We start from the raw sequence: 20,600 nt of genomic DNA, 5'->3' as shown, positions 1-20,600 counted from the left end.
TCGATCCCGGATCTCCAGGATCAGACCCTGGGCTGAAGGCGGCACTAAACCGCTGAGCCACCAGGACTGCCCATGTTATATATATTTTATCGCAATAAACAAAATCAATTACCAAGATCTAGCTTATTCTACCCAGAAGACAGTTTTAATCGAAATATGAGATTTTGATAAGAAAATCCATTCACCCCTGTAGGATAGCACTCCACTTTTAAAAGCTGGTCCTGGACAGCCTGGGCAACTCAGCAGTTTAGTGCCTGCCTTTAGCCCAGGGCATGATCCTGGAGACCTGGGATCCAGTCCCACGTCAGGCTCCCTGCATGGAGCCTGCTTCTTCCTCTGTCTGTGTCTCTGCCTCTCTCTCTATCTCTCTCTGTGTGTCTCTTGTGAATAAATAAATAAAATCTTTAAAAGCTGGTCCCAGTGTACTAACAAATTTCCCAACAAGTGTTACTAATAGCAAATTTAAATAACAACAGAGTTTTTGCTCACTTGAAATGCTATAGATAGCCTATTTTAATGAAGCAATTAAGAATCGGAAAGAACTAATTCAAATTCTAGTTCTATTACCTAGCTCTGGAAAATACACCAGTACTTAATTTCTTAGTTTCTTCCATCTATGAAGCTTCTTCCTTTTAGGACTGATATAAAGATGCTGTAAGACAAAACTAAATAAATTAATTAACTTAAAAATGTTTAAAAAGAAAGATTTCTATAAGGTAATACAAATATATATGTATATATGCATATACATATATACATACTTACATATGTATGTATATCATTATTAAACATTAGCATAATCTGAATATCACACACTAGGTATCATTATACCAAACTGCCTTCCCACATGTTCCACAGAAGTATATCCAGAATTATTTCAGCTAAAAACAGTTATCACCCAAATACTATTTCAGCAATGTCATCTACCTGTTAAGAGCAGTTCTCTCTTGCAAGTACTTAAAGACAGACAGGCAGGTAGAGAACTATTGTAAGACAAAGTAAAGGCAAGTCAAGAAACTAGTTCAAATTTGTGTGTCAACATTTCAGAAGAGGCAGCTTCTTGTCTGTTTCCAGATGGAAGACATTTGTTTATTTGTATCATAGAGAGTTTTATTTTTTCATTTCACATTTTATTATTTTGTCTTAGAAAAGAAATTCATGAATGAAACAAGCTAAACTGAATGAAAAAAGAGTTAATGATTTCCTTGTCTCTTTTTCCACCTCCTACCCTGGGTAATTAATGTTAGCATATTTCTCCTTGACCATACAAATATATATAAGAAGATATGTACACACAATTCTTTTTTTTTTTGTATACACAATTCTAAAGATGATTTATTTTTACAAAAATGGAATTGTATCAAATACATTGCATCACTCATGTAACATAAACATTCATCTAGTTCATAAATATGAATCTAACTCATTTTAAATTATAGAATTATATCCCCTAGTATGATACACCACAACTGATTCAGCTTGGACATTCATGGGTTTGTTTTGCTAGTTTATGTGTTTGTAAATCATTACAAAAAATTTCTATGATAAATAGCCTTATATAAATATCTTTCCAAAATAGAGCTTTTATTTCTTATTTTAAGCTAGATTTTCAAAGAGCCAATGAATATATTTATTTTTAAATTTGAAATTGACTATTTAATATACATGGATCTTTCCTCTATTCTACTTGCCTGATCTAGTTGTCTTTTTCTAGGGTGGTAACATATTGTTTTGATTATAGGTTGTGGTAGAGAGAACAATTGTTCATCAGTATCTGTGTTTTCCTCATCTTCCTGGGTATACCACTAGAATACATTTCTCATTCTTCTTGCATTTATTTTTTTTTTTAAATTTATTTATTTATTTGAGAGAAATAGAGAGAAAGCAGGAGCCGGGGTGGGGGGAGGGGGTGGCAGAGGAAGAAGCAAACTCCCCACTGAGTAGGGAGCCAGATATGGAGCTCAATCGCAGGACCCTGGGATCATGACCTGAGCTGAAGGCAGACACTTAACCTACTGAATCACCAGGTGCCCCTCATTCTTCTTGCATTTAGGTGAAGCCATATGATTAGTAATTACTCACCAAGCAAGTTTTAAAAAAAAGTGAGACTTCTCCATCTTTTTGCCAATCACTGGATGGATGAAGACTTTCAGGAGAAAAGGAAAAGCCATAAGACAAAGAATACAGGTGTGCTGGTCTATCAATGTTTTGCCTCTCCGCGCCAAATCTACCCCTCTTTGCCCTGCTTTGTTACACTAAAGTTAGATCCAATAAACAAACACTTCTCCTTTGCTAGGTGGCACAAGGCTAAGTTTGTCAGCAGAAGGTGTTAGAGGGACCCTTTAAGAGGAATGGGATTCTCATCCTGATTCTGAGGTAGTTTCTCCTATTGATTCTTGCAGGACACTGCAACAGTGTGCCGGACACCTAGTGGCTGTCACTCGCCCACAAGTTTCCCTGGCACACAAGCAGGCGGCTTCTTACTGAGTCTAACATAGTGGGTAGCTTTCTGCTTGCCAGCGCCAGCCTGTGGCCGCTCAGCAAACCTGCCCACCTTCCAATGGGCCACAAGCACATGCTCTCTAAAGAGCTCTGACTCTCAGCTTTCAGAGGCTGAAGGGGAGGCTCTTCCAAGTCTGTCCCTTGAGTACTCTGCCTCAGCCCTGGAGGTCAAAACTGCTTCCATATTTGCTAGTCCTCTATTCTTTAGAGTTCTCTCTATAACTTAACGGTTCATCCCCCTAGTTCATAAACCTTCAATTTACCATTTCCCTCTTCAAATTACTGGTAGAGTTTCTGTCTCCTAATACAGCATATCCTTGTCTGACTGTTGGAAAAGAGCCTCCCACCCCACACCACCCATTACAAGAATATTAAATAATTGTGTTTGGCCACTAAATTTCGAGGGTTGCTGTTTATAGCAATTAGACTACTTTGAACAAGCAATTGAATTAAATAATTATTGTAGCGGTTATTATCTGGTAAAGGGAGTACTCTAGGCCCTTTTTCAAACTGGCATAGCTACTCTCAGCCAATAATACTCTGATATGAAATTTGACTTCATTTATCCTATTCTAGTAAATGAAAATTTCACTCCACTGAAATTCCAACTGAAATAATATTTTTATGAAATGTTATGTTTTTATAATATTAACTCTTTCCCCTGGGAAACATATTATGACTCTGCAGTTGTTTCAACTTTATATAAAGTTCTCCAATAATGTAATTTTTTTCCATATAGGAATACCTTGCTTATTAAATTTCTTTTATTGTTACTTCAAATAAGATATCTTTGTTATAATTTTTAAATTGTTCTTTCTAATTCAAAGCATTTCTATAGATTTTTGAATATTGATTTTTTTAATCTAGCTAAATTATAGACTATAAATTTTATCTATACTTATAAAAGACTACTTTGCCTTTGGATCATTACAATAATGCTTCTTTGAATAGTCTTGTACATCTCTTTTGGGTTGGTGTACACATTCAACTTAAAGTGAACACATGTCTAAGAAGTGGAATAGAGATTTATTGAGCCAAGATCTAGTCATTGCAGTTTCATGACCAAGACTTTGGTATACTTTGAAAAAGTTAAATGATTTCTTTTACATTGACAAGTATATATTTCAGAGAAATAGAACTTATCTGGTAAAATCAAATGTTATGGAAACAAGTGGTATGATTATTGCTGAACGGTTCCTAATAATTAGGCAGAAATGTCACTAGAATTAAAAAGGCTATTAACCAGATATCACAGTGTGATAGGCCCAAATTATAGAAGGTCCTGACAGGGCATTATGTTTGCATTAGACACTAGGTAATGGACACTGAACAGCAGAGTGACCTGGTCTAAATAATACTTAAGGGAAACACTCCGGCAGATGAATGGCATAGAATGAAGTGTGAATTTAAGGTAGCGAGATCCTTACAAGCTGCTTGGAAGTGATCTCTTTTTGGAAACTTCAGAAAATGGGGAGACACAGGGAAAACTTCAGACATTTGTACCAAAATGAATCCAAAAACTTATCTTACTTTGTAGTAGTTTCATCATATTTAAATGCAGCAAGAATGTAAACATCAAACTTTTCATATATTAAATTTTTAAAAAAGATTTTATTTATTTATTCACAAGAGACACACAGAGAGAGATAGAGAGAGAGGCAGAGACACAGACAGAGGTAGAAGCAGGCTCCATGCAGGGACCCTGATGTAGGACTCGATCCCGAGTCCCCAGGATCATGCCCTGGGCCGAAGGTGGCTCTAAACCACTGAGCCACACAGGCTGCCCCATATATTAAGTTTATCTCACAATTTCCAGCCCAAATTTCAAGTTTGGTTCCAATGTTGTGTGAATATCTAAGAAAAAATTGATTGAGTTATAAAAGAAAAAAAATGTTTTATAATGATGACAATTACCAGAAGGCTTAGGAGAAAAAGAGTTTACCCTTCAAAAGCACAGCAGACATGCACAGAATTGTAATGATTTTAGTCATGTAATGATTTTAGTCATGCTAATAAAGTTGCTGGATTTCTACTTTTTGAAGGAGTTTCTCAAATTACTCAGAACCTTGCTTTGGGTATTTTTGCTTTTAGAGGCACAGGAGGTACAAGTGGAGGATAATTAATACCTTCCTGCAGAGACAAGAACAGAATCCTCAAGAGTATCAAATGAAAAGCAGGAACAGGGAGCATTCAGTCCAATGTGCACTGGAAAATCTGCCTGTCAATATGATGCCAGTTCATCCATGACTTATATCCACACCCTCTTTGAAACAGAAACTTTTTTTAAAAAATCACTTTTTGTCACAGCCAGGAAATGGCATATTTGAAACTACTGTCATCAGAGATGGTGGTACCCCATTAGCACAATTTCTCCTACTGCTTTTGTCACTTTCCACACGCAGAGACATCATGCAGAAATGCACACTTACAAGCCTCTGTGTGTGGTATTATAGTAAGGATTTGTGTTTCTATATGTCATTTTTCACCTACACCCAGATAGCCTTAGGGACCCCTGAAACTGTACCAGAATTTCAAGGTGTCAAGTAGTGCCCAAAAAAAAGGTTATCTCACAGGTTTTTGGACATGCTAAATTCAGGGTCCAGAGGTCCTACTTGGAGCTATGTCATTCCTGTCAGGTAGCTGAAGAGACAAACATATAACAAGACAGAAGACTCCTTGGAGTTCTTTATGTCAAAAATCACTCAGACATGATGTTTATTTGTAGTAGCATTTTTGCCTGGACTAAGAGAAGATGGATGAACCAAAACCTAGTTGGACTTGTCATTAATGGCCTAAATCAATCATTACAAAAGGCCACTCAATTACCTCAAAAAGAGGACTAAAGCCAAAAGTATTATGAAAAAATAAGAGATGACAACTTTACTTTGCTGATGCTTATTTTAATGATAAATCATTTGTTAATGCATTCCATTACTAATAGGCAGATTATCAATTTATTTGAATTGGTGTAATGACATTAAATCAATTAACTTTACAGGAAAATTAGAGAAATTTAACTCTATAAAAAAGGCAGCATACAAACATATGTATTATGTTCCATGTGGTAATACAAGAGATCAACAAACAGGAACTTTGCACCAAATTTTCCATAACACTACTTTCAAAGGAGAGGATTAATACATTTGTGAATTATATTTAACACACAGAAACTCAATTAGACCATGAGTTTAAGGTAAGGTGGAGCTATGAGACATCTTCAAGGGACCACATTTACGGTTCAGAACAGCCTCAACTCAGAATTGCCCTTCATTTATACTAGGAAATAAACAAAAGAAGCTTCATGAATGTACAATTAGTGGTTATCATCTCTGTATCACTTGGTTTCCTGGCCTTTGGGGCCCATTGGTAATTGGTATTAGCCAAAACCACAGCCTAAGCAATGGATAAAACATTGTTGTGTGCACACTCTGCTCTCATGCTAAATAAAAGTTATTCACAATTATATTGAATGTATGTAAAGAATGCAGGCCAAAGAGAATGATGGATTATTTACCTTTGGGAAAACTCCAATATTCAGAATATAAATATCACTCTCTCCTCTAGACTATGCCTACTTTCAACAATACAGGTAAGCAAACAACAGAGCCTAATTATTTCTATGCTTTTGACTCTAATATGTTACAACCCAAGATATTGAAATAACTTACAAATAAAATTGTAATATATCTGTCACTGAATACTAGAGATTGAGAAATGTCTCAATTTACAAAAGCAAACAAACAAACAAAAAACAGAAGTAAATAAGAAACATGAATTGAAACTGGAAAGCTTTGTATTGATCCTAGTTAAGTATGTAAAACAGGCCATCAGTTGGTGGTTTCTGAACATTGTAAAGGAAGTGGCCACAAGAAGCCAAGCGAATTCAATAAAAGGAATTCTTCTTAGCATTTGTGATTTTCTAAAATTATACTATTTGTACATTTATTTATAATCTATATTCCCATTTGAATACAATTTTGTCTGGTTTGTTCACATATTTAACATCTATGCATTCTGAAATATAGTAAGATTTCAATAAGTATTTGCTAAAAGAATCAATTAATTTAAAATATCAGAATAAAAAATATATTAAAACATGCACATATGTGATTCACATATTTATTAGATGAGCTGCATTATGTTAACACAAGTGCAATCTTACTGAAATCCTAACTAAATATCTCTTTAGTATTTCTATTTTCTCTAAGAATAATGAGCAAGTCAACACTTCTCTGATTTGCAAGTTCTCTCAGTTTTCTAGAACACTTTAAACCTCAAAGTGATAAAAAAATGATGGTCTAGGTATTGTCTGAATATATCAGCATTTCTCATGATAATCCTAGAAAAAGCATGTATTTTGTTAATAAGTAAACTTGGGAGCAGATAATTATTTAAATATATAACCTGATCATCTTACTGAGGTCCATATATTAAATTTTGGGACAGTGGGGCTAATTTAGAAATAATAGGGACCTTAGCCTTCTAATGTGGCTAGACCTATAAAATAAAGTATGCTTTGGTGAGAAAATAGAGGGCAAATGTAGGGATTTTCTGGAAAGAAAACAAATGCAAGTACAAAGACTAATTGAAATTCAATAGATTATTTATACAAGGGTAGAATTAACTATAAAATAAAACCTTTTAAACTTCTTCAGATGCCTTCACAAAAGCAAAATGCTCACCTTAGTGTTTGTCTAGTCACTATATACAACATTATCATTTTTCAATTGGATCCACATTAAATATCGAGTCAAATTCATTTTCTGAAAACTAGTTCCAGATTATGGCAGATGTTTGGGGTTGCATATTTTAAAAATAAACTACAAAATACAATAGTAGCCATCTGTTTCAGAATTTTCTGTTTATTGTTTTCAGGGAGTAACAGGCAAAAATAGAAACAAATAAAAGAAAACAGCTGTCATGGAAAACTTTGAAAGGCCAAAAAATTATGCTCTTAAACTGGTATTGAAATTAACAGATTGGTCAACTTGAATAACCAGATTTGTCCTAAAAGAAATGGTTTTGAATTTTTTATTAAGTTGTTCAGTTGTATTGGCATCACTTTGGCTTAAGCCATTGATAGGTGAAGAACATTATAAACCCTTAACATTTATATAAACTAAATATAGCTTTCCACTGACATATATATAATGTACTGACATATATAATGATTTTATTTAAACTTCCATTTAAAATGGCAGTGGGTTGGCAGCTCCATGAATTGGCTTCTCACAACTTTACATTTGAAATGTGTTCATATTGACAGAAATGATATTGCTGAAATTTTGAAGTAATTTCTACAAACAATAAGACTCATCTGACTAGATGAAGAAAAAAAAATATATTCCTATCCAAAAGAACACAGGAAGAAAATATTTTCTCTTCCACTATATTTCTGTGGATTCAGAACTCAAAGGAATGTACCTTTGTTTCCAGACTCCTGGAATAGAAAACCTGCTCTTTAAGATTCAGGAAATTTTATTACACTCTTCATTCCTTCTTCTTACTATCATCAGATGAACTAAAGGTCTTTGTTGTCTGGCCCAGTTTTCTCTCCATGTTAAATCCTATAATCTTCTGAAAGGATTTTGCTGTTCTAACAAACCCAGCCCTTTCACTTTCCAGGCCTACTGGTTCCATGTAACCTTCTCTTTCACTTCCAAGTCAGATATTCAGATTGGTATCCAGTCCTTGTCACAATTCCTAATTGCTTCATCTTCAAAAATATTCAATCAAATATCTTGTTTTCTTCCCACAACTGCTTCTCGTTCCACCTCACTTGTTCAACCTCTCACTTCAAGCAGTGGTTTGGCTTCATTGGACTACCAATCCTTTAATATATCTATCTCAGCTCTTCTGATACATAAGTCATCTCCTTTCTTCACTTTCCTATCATCCAAGTGTAGTACTCCTTGCAAATTCCAATCATCATAAACACCTGACTCCAAAACCTAATACCTAGATTCCAATAGGAAAACCAAATAACACTTCTAGCAAAAAAAGTTTGATGGAAAGAAGAAGAAAAAAATGAAAGACAAAGCTTGCCCATACTCAGCTCTATACTCTGTCCCTCCTAGATGAGCATCTTCAAGATCCATCCTCACACATGATTTTTGTTTGTTTTTGTTCTGATTCCTGCTGATAAATATGAGCCATAGCTCTCAGTAAATGTCTCCTGAAGAGGTAGTAGTCCCCTAGAAAGACCATGCTGAGGTCTGGCTCTATTGGTTTAGAAACAAACAAACAAACAAACAAACAAATACAAAAAAAAAACTAGTGAAAGATCTTGAGGAGATTAAACATCTTTTTCAAGAAATCTATTTCAGATAAGGTCTTTGCCTCCATGCAGGACACTCCTATCCTTTAACAAGAGGGAGGTGAGTTAGCTTCCCTTCTGGAGGATTCATGGGAATCTGTGGGTTTGTAGTTCTCCAGATATCTGCTCAAATATCTCCATTCCATGTCTTTGTCCTTACCACAGAGAACTAGTTGGAACTATGAATTCAATCTCCTATAACTCTGCCAGTCTCATAATCAAATTTCAGGCCTAATTTTCAGTACAGGTGGCTCTCTATAATGCTGCTCTGTAAGCTTTTTAGTCTTCATGATGTGCCTTGGTAGTTAGCTGTCATGAGTCTGTCATTCTTGTCCTATGAAACTACTGTGGCAGTTAACAAATGAAAATCATCTCCACTATTGTTATAAGAAACATTGCCCCCTGCCACAATAGTTTTTAAATGCTAACGTTATCACATAAGCTCATGCCTCCTCTTTTTTCTGTATTCCATCCTTGTTCCCTAATTGCTACAAACAATGTGAAAATTCAGTCACATAGTAAGGTCTAAGGTGAATGTATCAATACATTTTGTATGTAAAAAAATGACCAATCAGAAGATCTAATGGGAAAAATATTGCATTTACAATAACAATAAAAGATTTTTTTTAATGCTTAGTAAATAAATGACCATTAGGTTCAGCTGCATGCTCAAAAAAACAGTGGCTTAGATACACAATTGGTTATTGTTTCATGTGAAAAGTCCACTGGTCAGGGATCCAAGACTGGAATAACTGTTTCACAGGCTTCTAAAAGTTCTGGGCTCCTTTCTGGTTTCTGCTCTAGCCATATTGTCTCATTCTCACCACAAGAAACAGAAGAGAGAACACACCTTCTCCCTTAAAGAACACTTTTCAAAACTTATATATACCACTTCCACATATATTACTTTGTCCAAAATTTAGTCAATAGCTAGGCTTACCTGCAATGGAAGCTGAAATGAAGGCTCCATTCTGGGCAGACATGTTCCAGCTGAAATTCAGGGCCTTCACTACAGAGAAAGAAGGGGAGAAGTAATATTAGGGGACACCTTGGAATGTTTAAAAGAAAAATGTAAGATCTGCAAAGAAAGATTTTCCAAATTGCCTGAGAGATACAACAGATCTGAACAAATGAAAAAGCACACCATATTCTTGGGTAAACAACAAGAAAATTTACCTTGATAATCCACAAATAAGTTGTAATTGCCATGAATTTTAATGCCTAAAACAAATACTGTAACAAGATCATATATTAAAAAAGACTATTAAATATATGAATAAATAATAGAAACACAGAGTAACAACTTTTGGCAGATCAGATAAATAAAAATAAGGTCATAGTTATTTTTAACAGTAGAGTAAATAATATCCAGATGTCAGTTAAGGTAACCTTTCTGTCTGAAATAAAATTGGTAAACACCTTCATTACACATCAGGCAAAGGTTCAATGGCCTCCCCAACACTTCTGAGAATTCCTATGTCTTTCCTTCTCAAAAATCCCTCTAGCCTTATTCTTGTCCTCTGAGACTCTTTAGATTCTCCCCTTCTGTTTCATTCTACTTCATCCCCTATGCATTGGCCCAGACGTGGGACACAGACCCTTTTCTTCATTTATCTAACACCAGCTCATAAAGGCCATTTTTGTTTGTAGTCAACCTAAGTGAATGTTTGGGACAGTAAAGTAGGTAGAACTATAGCCCTGATAAGCAACCTACTTATACATACTAGGCAGACTGTTCTTAAATGTCATTAGTGTTTAGCTATACCACCACTGTGAATTTCTCCCATTTTTCTAGTAAATCTAGCTTCTTGCCTTGTTACATATCTCTGCTCCCCCCAGGAAAACTGCCCTAACATTTCCCTGTTGCTCTGTTTTCAGGCCTACTTCATTTTGCCTCATCTCAGAAAAGAATTATTTCTCTCTCTCTCTCTCTCTCTCTCTCTCTCTCAGATAACTCCAACAAACAGCTGGGTAGAACATATCAGAAGAGTTACCACCATAATTTCCATCAGACTCCTAGAGTCATACCTAATAAAGATGCACTGCAGTCAGCTTGTACTGGCTCACAAGAGACAATTATGTGGACTTCCTTCCTACTCTCCATTCAGTTACTTCACATAAGTAGGTTAAGTAGGTTGAAATCCACATAGTGAAATTATTTACACCTTGTAAATTGGCAAATGCTACAAATATCAATATTTCTGTTTTGGTTTGGGGGGAGATTTGAGGGTTTTTCTGTGTGGTTTTTAGTTTAGTTTTGTTTTGCTTATTTAGAGGACAAGTTTATTAGCACCACACAGCATACACTCTAGAAAGCTCTGTGTTTAATCTGCAAAAAAAGATTCCAGTTTTTTTACTCCTCCCACAAGAACCCTCCAGGGCAGAAATAAAAGCAGGGCAAGGACACTGAGATTCTCTTGCTTGGATCCTACACAGACCATAGGAATATGATATTCCACCGTATTCTAGTCCATGATTTTCTCTATGCGACAATACTGAGTAGAACTGTTCAGGCAACATAGGTATGCAGCTGTATAATTGATTAATTTGTTAAGTACACTAATCTCACTAGAGTTCAAACTTGAGGACAAAAATAAGCTATTATATCATATTCTAAAGAGACCCTGGGCATCAATATCTCTCACAAAATCTAATGAAAAGTAAAAGAATCAGCCTTCTACCTTCAGCCAGGCCTCATTCCCACCACACTCCACCCCAACAACCTATATAAAAAGTTAACTGGAAGCAGAGAAGGAAAGGTTGTTGAAGTCATTGGACTTTAGTGAATGTAGTATTCATAGGAAAATGTACTTCCTCAGCCCTCAAGCCAAGATGGCAGGAGGGCGTTCTTTTAGAGATTGTTGAATAGAATTTTTTTAGCTCCTCCAAAATGAGTCAAGTGGCCTTGCATTGGGGGAATGCTTATCTGCTAAGACTTGATGACTTGTCCCTATGAATAAAAGAGAGATGATGGCAGTAGAGCAGCCACAACAGCATTTGCTGTTCCAAGGATCTATGAATTTCTTATAGGTCCTGGCGATACCAGAAAAGGAACTAATCTTGAGATCTTTCTGCCAATACTTCATCCAAGAAGGCAGACTAGATTAGACTAAGGAACTCCAGCATGGAGAGGCTATGGTATATATCACTGTGGATGGGAACTGAGTAGGAAAAATTAAAAATGTTTGTTCCAGAGAAGATGCAACGTGCCAGAGAAATGAGCCACAGGAAAATCTCACAGGATGGTGCGAAGAACTCATACACGCCCCTCCATGAGAAATTAATTCTTTCAATGACTTTCACACAGAAAGGCCACCATCAGCAGCCTGTCAGAAATAGCCAGAGGAGCAGCATAAACCAGTACAAGCCAACAAAAAAAGGATAACATGCCCAGTTAAAAAACTTAACTCTTTAGTCCATTTTCCTCTTGTCTAGAGGTAAGGGGGTACAAGAAATGTCCATGTTAATCTCTCACTTAAAAACCCTTGAATCACTATTTTAAGAAGTAATTTGATGAAGCAAAACTTTAGATCAAGTATGAAGATAATTTTAAACTTAATTAGGTTGAGTTTTTAAATCTGAGAATGTCTAAAGATTATGGACTCTGTCTATAATCCTTTTAGAGAATGAAGTGGAGGATTTGATAAATGTTGAAAGCACTGATCAGAGAAAAATAAAATTTTAGGCTTATACTCCACCCAGTTGAGATCCACCCTTTAATAAACAGTGCTTATTTGGGATTTACACAAAACAAGAACAGACCAAAATCCTCTTCTTTGTCTTTTTTCTCTCCACCCAAAAATCCCCTTCAGTGTTCCTTCACTGTGACAGACTCCCTCTTGGTTTATTCCAGTTTGTGCCATTCTTCTGGCTGCAGATAGTGGCCTCTTTGCATGAAAGGCATTGAAAAGTTGATTTTTCATGGACCTCCCTCATGTGTGAGTTCTCCACTTATCCTGTGGCTATTCTCTGGCATGGGAGATCAAGCCAGCACTTCCAGGTCCTTCCCCTGGCATGTCTTTATATTATGGTAAGTGGTTTCGTGTACCTAGGTTATCTCATCTGGCACCAGTGGAGTTTTTCCCCTTTAGATAGCAGTCTATTTATTTGTAAAGTATTATTTAAACCTAAATACATATTGGCACAAACCTCTCATCATTTTACTTCTCAATAAAGGCAAGGTGTCTAATTTCTCCCTCCGCTCCCCTAAGAGCTAGCCCCAGGCCTCACCACTATTTATTCACACAGTAATTTAGCTTTCCAAAAGTCCAAAGATTAGATCATATGCTCTGATAAGCAAATGACCTCACAGTTTGTTAAATATAGAAGAACTAATAGAAGCCTTGAAAGTTCAATCTTTCCCTTCTCCTCTCCTTACTCCTTATCTCTTTCCCAATAAAATATATGCATCATTCTTTCCTCCTCTCAGAAAGTAAAGACTGTTACAATTGTCTTGTTTTATTTATTTTTTTTAAGATTTTATCTATTTATTCATGAGAGACACAGAGAGAGAGGCAGAGACATAGGCAGAGGGAGAAGCAGGTTCCCCATGGGGATCCCAATGAGGAACTCTATCTGAGGACCCTGGGAATCAAGATCTGAGCTGAAGGCAGATACTCAACCACTGAGACACCCAGGTGTCCCAATTGTTTTGTTTTAAAAAAAAAAATTCCTTCTCCCAGTAATTAGTTATACTGGATTATGTAAATGTAGAGACAAGAAGCCAAATTAACCCTATAAACATACCTGGGGTTGAGGAATTGTATCTATATCTATCTATCTATCTATCTATCTATCTATCTATCTATCCATCTATCATCTATCTATATATAATATTTGACTTTGTATCTCTAGGCCAGGTATGTGTTCTCCCTACCAACCTCACTGGCATCACTTCCTAATGAATTGCTTTTGGCTGTTCAGCACATTCATATCACTTACCTTATTTCTAAAGGTATTTGATGAAGGATGGTTGGAAGGCAGGTAGGCAGGGACAACCCCCCATCCCAAGAGGAAACCATCCATAAAAGGATTTTATACCAACTTGGAAGGAGCTCTCCACCCTTTCCCATGTGATAGATGACAAAAACCTGATTGGATGACAAGCACAGGGAGGGTTAATCAGATTAAAACAGCCCAGCCAACAAGCCTATAAAAACCCCTAGATTTAGAAACTCCAGGGACTACCCTTTCAGGTCCCCTCCCTCTTCAGGAGCTTTGTACCAGTACTTTACTATCACTCAATAGACCTTGCTTTGCTGCCCACCACTCTGTCTGGTCCACTTCTTTCTTTTTCTTTCTTTCTTTCTTTCTTTCTTTCTTTCTTTCTTTCTTTCTTTCTTCTTTCTTTCTTTCTTTCTTTCTTCTTCTTTCTTTCTCCTTTCTTTTTTAAATAGAAGGTTGTAGAAGGGGAGGTGGGTGGGAGGATAGGGTAATTGGGTGATGGTCTATCTCTTCATTCTTTGAAGGGGCATGACCAAGAACCATGGTTACTGTCTGAGAAAAAATCCTGTAACATTTGAATTGACCTGAAACAAATGGTTAATACATGGATACATGTGTGCCTCTTTCCCACTAACAGTGAATATGCCTTCTTTTCAAGCATCCATAAAACATTTGTAAATATTGTTTCAAGAATGGGCAAACAAATCAGCAATATTATAGACTACCTTAAAACCACTAAAATAAAAAAGATCATAATAGATGGAAAAGAAGCATTGTAAACTAATGTATATAGATTAATTGCCCAAAAGTTTTGGGGAAATTATACTTCTGAGGAACACAGTAAGTTGGATCACAATTTTAAACTATCATCCATTAAAATTAAGTTTTATTTTTTAAAAAGAAAAGCAGAAAATGGATGGGATTAATGATTAACTGATCTCAGGATGGAAAAACACTTTCTAAATTTAGAAACAAATTGATCATTAGGGTATGTTGGTTAAATTTATCTACGTAAAATATGAAGCTCACTAAAGAGCAAAATCCCATAAGATTGTAAGACAATTCAAACTGAGAAAAATGCTTATATCAACAATGACCCATTTATTACTATATTAAAATAATTATATATTAAAAACTCACTCAAACTCATAAAAAGGACACCTAAGCTTTTATTGAAAATGGACAAATAATATGAATATAAAAATTATAAGTGGCATATAAATGAATAATAAAATATGAAATAAATATTCAAGCTACTAAAAGAAATACCAATTAAAACAGAACTATTTTTTATGTTGTCTAAGTTGTCCTGTTTTAAAGATAATTCTGCTAAGAGTATGGCAAGAAGGATCTCACACACAAAGCTACAAAAAAGGATAAACTGGTAAAAATTTTTGGAAGATAATTCAAAACATGAAAAATGACTACTAAATGTATAGCTGTTTAACCTGAAGGAAATAGTCACAGATGAGAATAAAGACATATTGAAGGAAGTTCATGACAAGTTATACATAAAAGCAAATATTGGAAACAACCCAATTTCCAATAATAGAATAATTAAATAATTTTTAACAATATTGAATAACATGGTAAATGCTTTAAATATAATATTAAATATAAAAGTACATATGTCAACTTATAAAAATTCTAAATAAAAAAACACAAAGGAAATGAAATATTAAGTATATTTAGATTATATAATTATCAAGGTTTATTTTCTTCTAAAAAGTATTCAGTATTTCCTGAATTTGGCAATGTGTATATATTATAAACATTTTATAAAGTATTAAGCACTGAGTATGTTTTTTCAATAATCATTTGGAAATCACTAATGAAAATACAGCTTTATATCACAGTGGGTTTGGCACACTAGAGTTCAAATCCAAAACATCTATTACAAATTTAAGAGTTAAGAAACAGAGGGACAAGGAATTTTCTTGCCCGTAAAAAGCATCCAGTCTAATGAAAAAACAGACAAGAAAGTCAACTATTAGAACAATATGCTAAGACCTGTAACTGAGGCATTCACAGCAGCCAGTCCAAGATCAGTTGAAAAACAGTGAAGTCAGCCTAGAGGAAGGCTGACCTCCACGAAGAAGGTGACCTTTCATCTGAATCATTCTTCTTCCTCTCTCCTTTCTTCTTACAGTGTACTAAAGATCAAGGAGACACAGTAAAGATACAGAGCCTTCAAATTTTCTAACAAGGTTACATTATGAGGGGTTCTTAAAAATCAGCTGGAGAAAGGGTTATTATTATTTTTTTTTACTATCTTAAATCTGAAGATCTAAGACTTCTTCCTAATAGAGGAGGAAATATCCCCTTGATGGAAACAGAAACAGGACGCCTGGGTGGCTCAGCGTTTAGCATCTGCCTTCAGCCCAGGGCCTGAACCTGGAGACCCAGGATCGAGTCCCGTGTCGGGCTCCCTGCATGGAGCCTGCTTCTCCCTCTGCCTGTGTCTCTGCCTCTCTCTGTGTGTGTCTCTCATGAATAAATAAATAAAATCTTAAAAAAGAAACAGAAACTGGGATGTTGGGGACTTTGCTGCATCTCAGAAGTAGGACTGGGATCCTGGGAACAGGGTGTGAGAAATATTCCCCTTCAAGAAAGGACGGGTGGCTGCTCAGCTGCAAGCTATGAAGTGTATGACTGACAGCCTCCAGCCATTAACTATATCAGGGTCTGTCCCCACCTTGCAGCTGAGGTCAATCTTATCTGAGGACAGTAAAAGACAGTCTAGCTAATGATTGAACAAGACAGTGATATAGGGGGCACCTGGATAGCTCAGTGGTTGAGCGTCTACCTTTGTTCAGGGCATGATTCTGGGGTCTTGGGATCCCCACAGGGATTCTGCTTCTCCCTCTGACTATATCTCTGCCTCTCTCTGTGTCCCTCATGAATAAATAAATAAAAATCTTTAAAAAAAAAAAAAAGACACTGGTATAAGAAGCTGGCTATTTTCATCCAACGTGGGACCCTCTGAGGGGCAATCGTTCTCCAGACTTCTCTGTTGAGCTTCACCAGGTCAGCATCATAGTCTCATGGCTTTGCCATTGACCATTTCTGCCTCCTTCCTCCTTTCCTTCCCCCTTTTGCACTTCTACTCAGTCTCCATATCTGCTCCCCAGAGAATCCAATGGTCACAAGGAAGGTGAGTCAAAAAGGCTCAGGGAAGTGTGGGCAAAGAAGAGAAAAGAAATAGGAACAGAGGAAAAAGAAATTTGGCCTCCATGAGACTAAATAGACCAATAGAAATATAATTTTATTTCTGGTAATATCCTCTAGGCTGTTGCAGATATGAAAAGGTATACAAGGAGCATAGTGAGATGACAACATGTATACCAATTAGGAGGAATTTGAACATTAGGAAAATGTTGCCAATGGGTTGGCTTAGATGCATAAAAAAGAAAAAACGTACACTGAGACATGGCAAGAATTAAAACTGGAAAGTTAGGAGCTATCATATGGAGAATGCTGCATTTTATGTCAAATAAGTGAACATCTTTCCTTTCAACTTTCTTAAATACACTCTTCTTGGATTTCCATTATTTTTGTAGTCATTTGAGAAAACAATGGAATTATAACATGAAAATCCATTGTAAAATGTATTGATATTACCATGCTTAGAGTGAATATTGGAAGTAAAATCAAATGTCAGATGGGTGCTTGGGTGGCTCAGTCGATAAAGTGTCTGATTCTTGATTTCATGTCAGGTCATGATCCTAATGTCAAGGGATTGAGCACCATGTTGGGCTGGGTTCTCAGCAGGAGTCTGCTGTAGATTCTCTCTCTCCCTCTACCGCTCCTCCCACTTTCATGTGCTCTTTCTCTCTCTCTCTCTCTCTCAAATTAAAACAAATAAACAAAAAATCCTGGGTGGATTCAGTCACTTAAGGTTCTGCCTTTGGCTCAAGTCATGATCCCAGGGGTCTGGGATAAAGCTCACATGGGGCTCCTTGCTCAGCAGGGAGCCTGCTTCTCCCTCTCCCCTGCTTGTGCTCTCTTGTGCTCTCTCTCTCAAATAAATAAATAAAATATTTTTTCTAAAAAATAAAATATCAAAGAAGTATAAACCTTGCCAGGACTTCTAAATATCTATTTACCCTTATGGGTACTCATAGGGGTGGACACCATAATATTTCATAGGCAGACAGACTATTAACTCCAGTGATCACAAAAAGAGGTGGCAATTTGAGCACATATAAAATTTAGCTAAGATATGTTTTGAAAGGTTTTTATCACCAGTGTGCTTTCAGATAACAATAGTTTCTCTGTAATGTGGTCTTTTCCAGATCAAATTTTTCAAATATCTTTACAAAACTATACTTAACCACCTATCCAGAGGGCTCTTCTTTTCTGTGACATAGTTTGCCTTTCAAACATATCACAATCACTTAACCATGACTCACAACCACTTTGTATGTACAACTACGTCAAATTGATTATGGTTTACAAGGCCTAGGAATTAGGCTAGCTCCTCATGGTATTTACTTCACTGTTATCTATCACACAGTGACAGGATAGTAAGTATATAAATTCATTTTGTTTCAGGTGTTACAAAGAACAGAAGAGCCAAAACGGTCCACAAGGTATTCTCCTAAGTGGGTATTTTCCAGTGATATTCCAAGGCCCTCATTGGTTCACACTGCTCAATAAAACATTCCTAATACAAATGTCTGTGTCCATGGTAATGACTCAAATGTACTTAAGCTGAGAGTTGGAAAGCAGGGGTTTTATTTTATCTTATCCTCTGTATTTATAATGCCTAGGGCAACCAGTAGCAATTTCTGACTTTTTTCTTAGCTTTGAAAATCAGAAATAACTTCTCTGAAACAAGAATAACATTCATTGTTCCGATGACTATGCTCATGGAAATGGAACCAGAAAGGAAAAAAAAAAAGAGAGAAAAGAAAAAAAGAAATGGAACTGAAAAAGAAAAAAAAAATCCAGGAGCTGAGTAAATTATAATTTTTAGTAAAGTTCATTATGATTAAAGGGGCCCAGAGAATCCATCTTCAGTGGCTTTCTCTCATCCAGTCATAGGCCATTGGTTTAGCATGAACCTCATAAAGTGTAGATGGCCATCATTTGTAAATACACTGCACTTTCCTAGAATTAATTTCTCTGATACTAATGAAATTTTGCAGTTGCATGTATTTAGCAACAAATAGGTTTAAAATGTCAGCCTTGATTTATTTCCTACTAAAGTCATTTTTATAGCATGCTTTCTACCTCTAACTGGATTATCATCAGTTTGATCAATATAAATGACAAAATAAGTAAAAGAAAAGCAACATAGATAAGCTTAAACAAAATTACCAAAGACAACAAAAAATAAGAATGTAAATGCGACTTGAGTTGCCTTCCTTTTCTGTTTTTCCACCCACTCTTCTTCTTTCTCCAAGGATTTCTATGAATTATACTGAACAGATCATTGCACTAATGCCCTGACTCTTGCTCCTTGGGAGCATGAGCGTGAATTACAGTTGTACAGATTTCTTAAAGGTTTTATCTGAGAGCTTAGCTAGAGATGCAAAATTTAAAATAACAATAATATATTTTTAGGAAGAAATATAGAATTTAATCACCTTAGTAATTGTTCAATATTTGTTTTTATACTTTTTAATTAACCACATGACAGTTGATTATAAATATGCATGCTACTATTGACCAAAATGCAGAATAAAAATCTATATACAGTCTCCAACTTAACAATGGTTTGACTTGTAATTTTCTAACTTTGGGATAGTACAAAAGCTATATATACATACAGTAGAAACCATACTTGAATTTTGAATTTTGATCTTTTCCCAAGCTAGTGATACACATACAATACTTTTAAGTGATACTGAGCATAAACAGCAAGCCAGAGCTCCCAATCAGCCATGTTATCATGAGGGTAAACAACTGATATACTTAAAATGATACTGTGTCCATACAGTCATTCTGCTTTTCACTTTCAGCATAATATTCAATAAATTACATGAGATATTCAACACTTTATTATAAGATAGTCTTTGTGTTAGATGATATTATCCAACTGTAGGCAAATGTTAAGTATTCTGACCATGTTTAAGGTAGTCTAGGCTCAATTGTAATATTTCTTAGGTTGGTGTTATGATATTTTATGATATCAAGTTATGATATTTTCAGCTTCAATGGGTTTATCAGGACATAACTACATTGTATGTGAGGAAGATCTGTAGTTATATTTGAAGTAGGGAGGTTAACAAGCAAAACTGAAATCCTCTTGATAAACTCATCAAAGTTTAATGAAAATTGTGAAATTAACTAGTTTTGCCTTTGACATTTTTCCTATTTAAGGAAGAATTATCTCCCTTTGATCTATCCTTTATTTCATTTATTTTTTTAAATTTTTACTTATTTATTGATTTTTAAGATTTTATTTATTTGTTCATAAGAGACACAGAGAGAAGCAGAGACACAGGCATAGGGAGAAGCAGGCTCCCTGTGGGAGCTTAATGTGGACTTGATTCCAGGATCTCAGGATCACGACCTGAGCTAAAGGCAGATGCTCAACCACTGAGCTACCCAGGTACCCTTATCCTTTACTCCCTTTAAAACAAATTATTATGTTTTTCTACTACTAAAATAATATATGTTCTTTAGACAACATTTAACATGGGAAAGTGTTATGTAATTTTATGTAATCTCTTAATTATATTAACTATATTGATACATTTATATGATTGCCTTACCAGAATATAAATTTTAACCAGAAATAGAAATTTTGAGACTCTTGTGCCTTAAACAGTGAACAGCATATATTAGAGGTACAACATGCTTTCTATGAAAGTAAATAAATAATAATTAA

This window comes from Canis lupus, chromosome 32 (assembly GCF_011100685.1).
Source record: "Canis lupus familiaris isolate Mischka breed German Shepherd chromosome 32, alternate assembly UU_Cfam_GSD_1.0, whole genome shotgun sequence".
Lineage (NCBI taxonomy): Eukaryota > Metazoa > Chordata > Mammalia > Carnivora > Canidae > Canis > Canis lupus.
The sequence above is the reverse complement of the archived record's forward strand: the minus strand, read 5'-3'. Positions refer to the sequence as shown.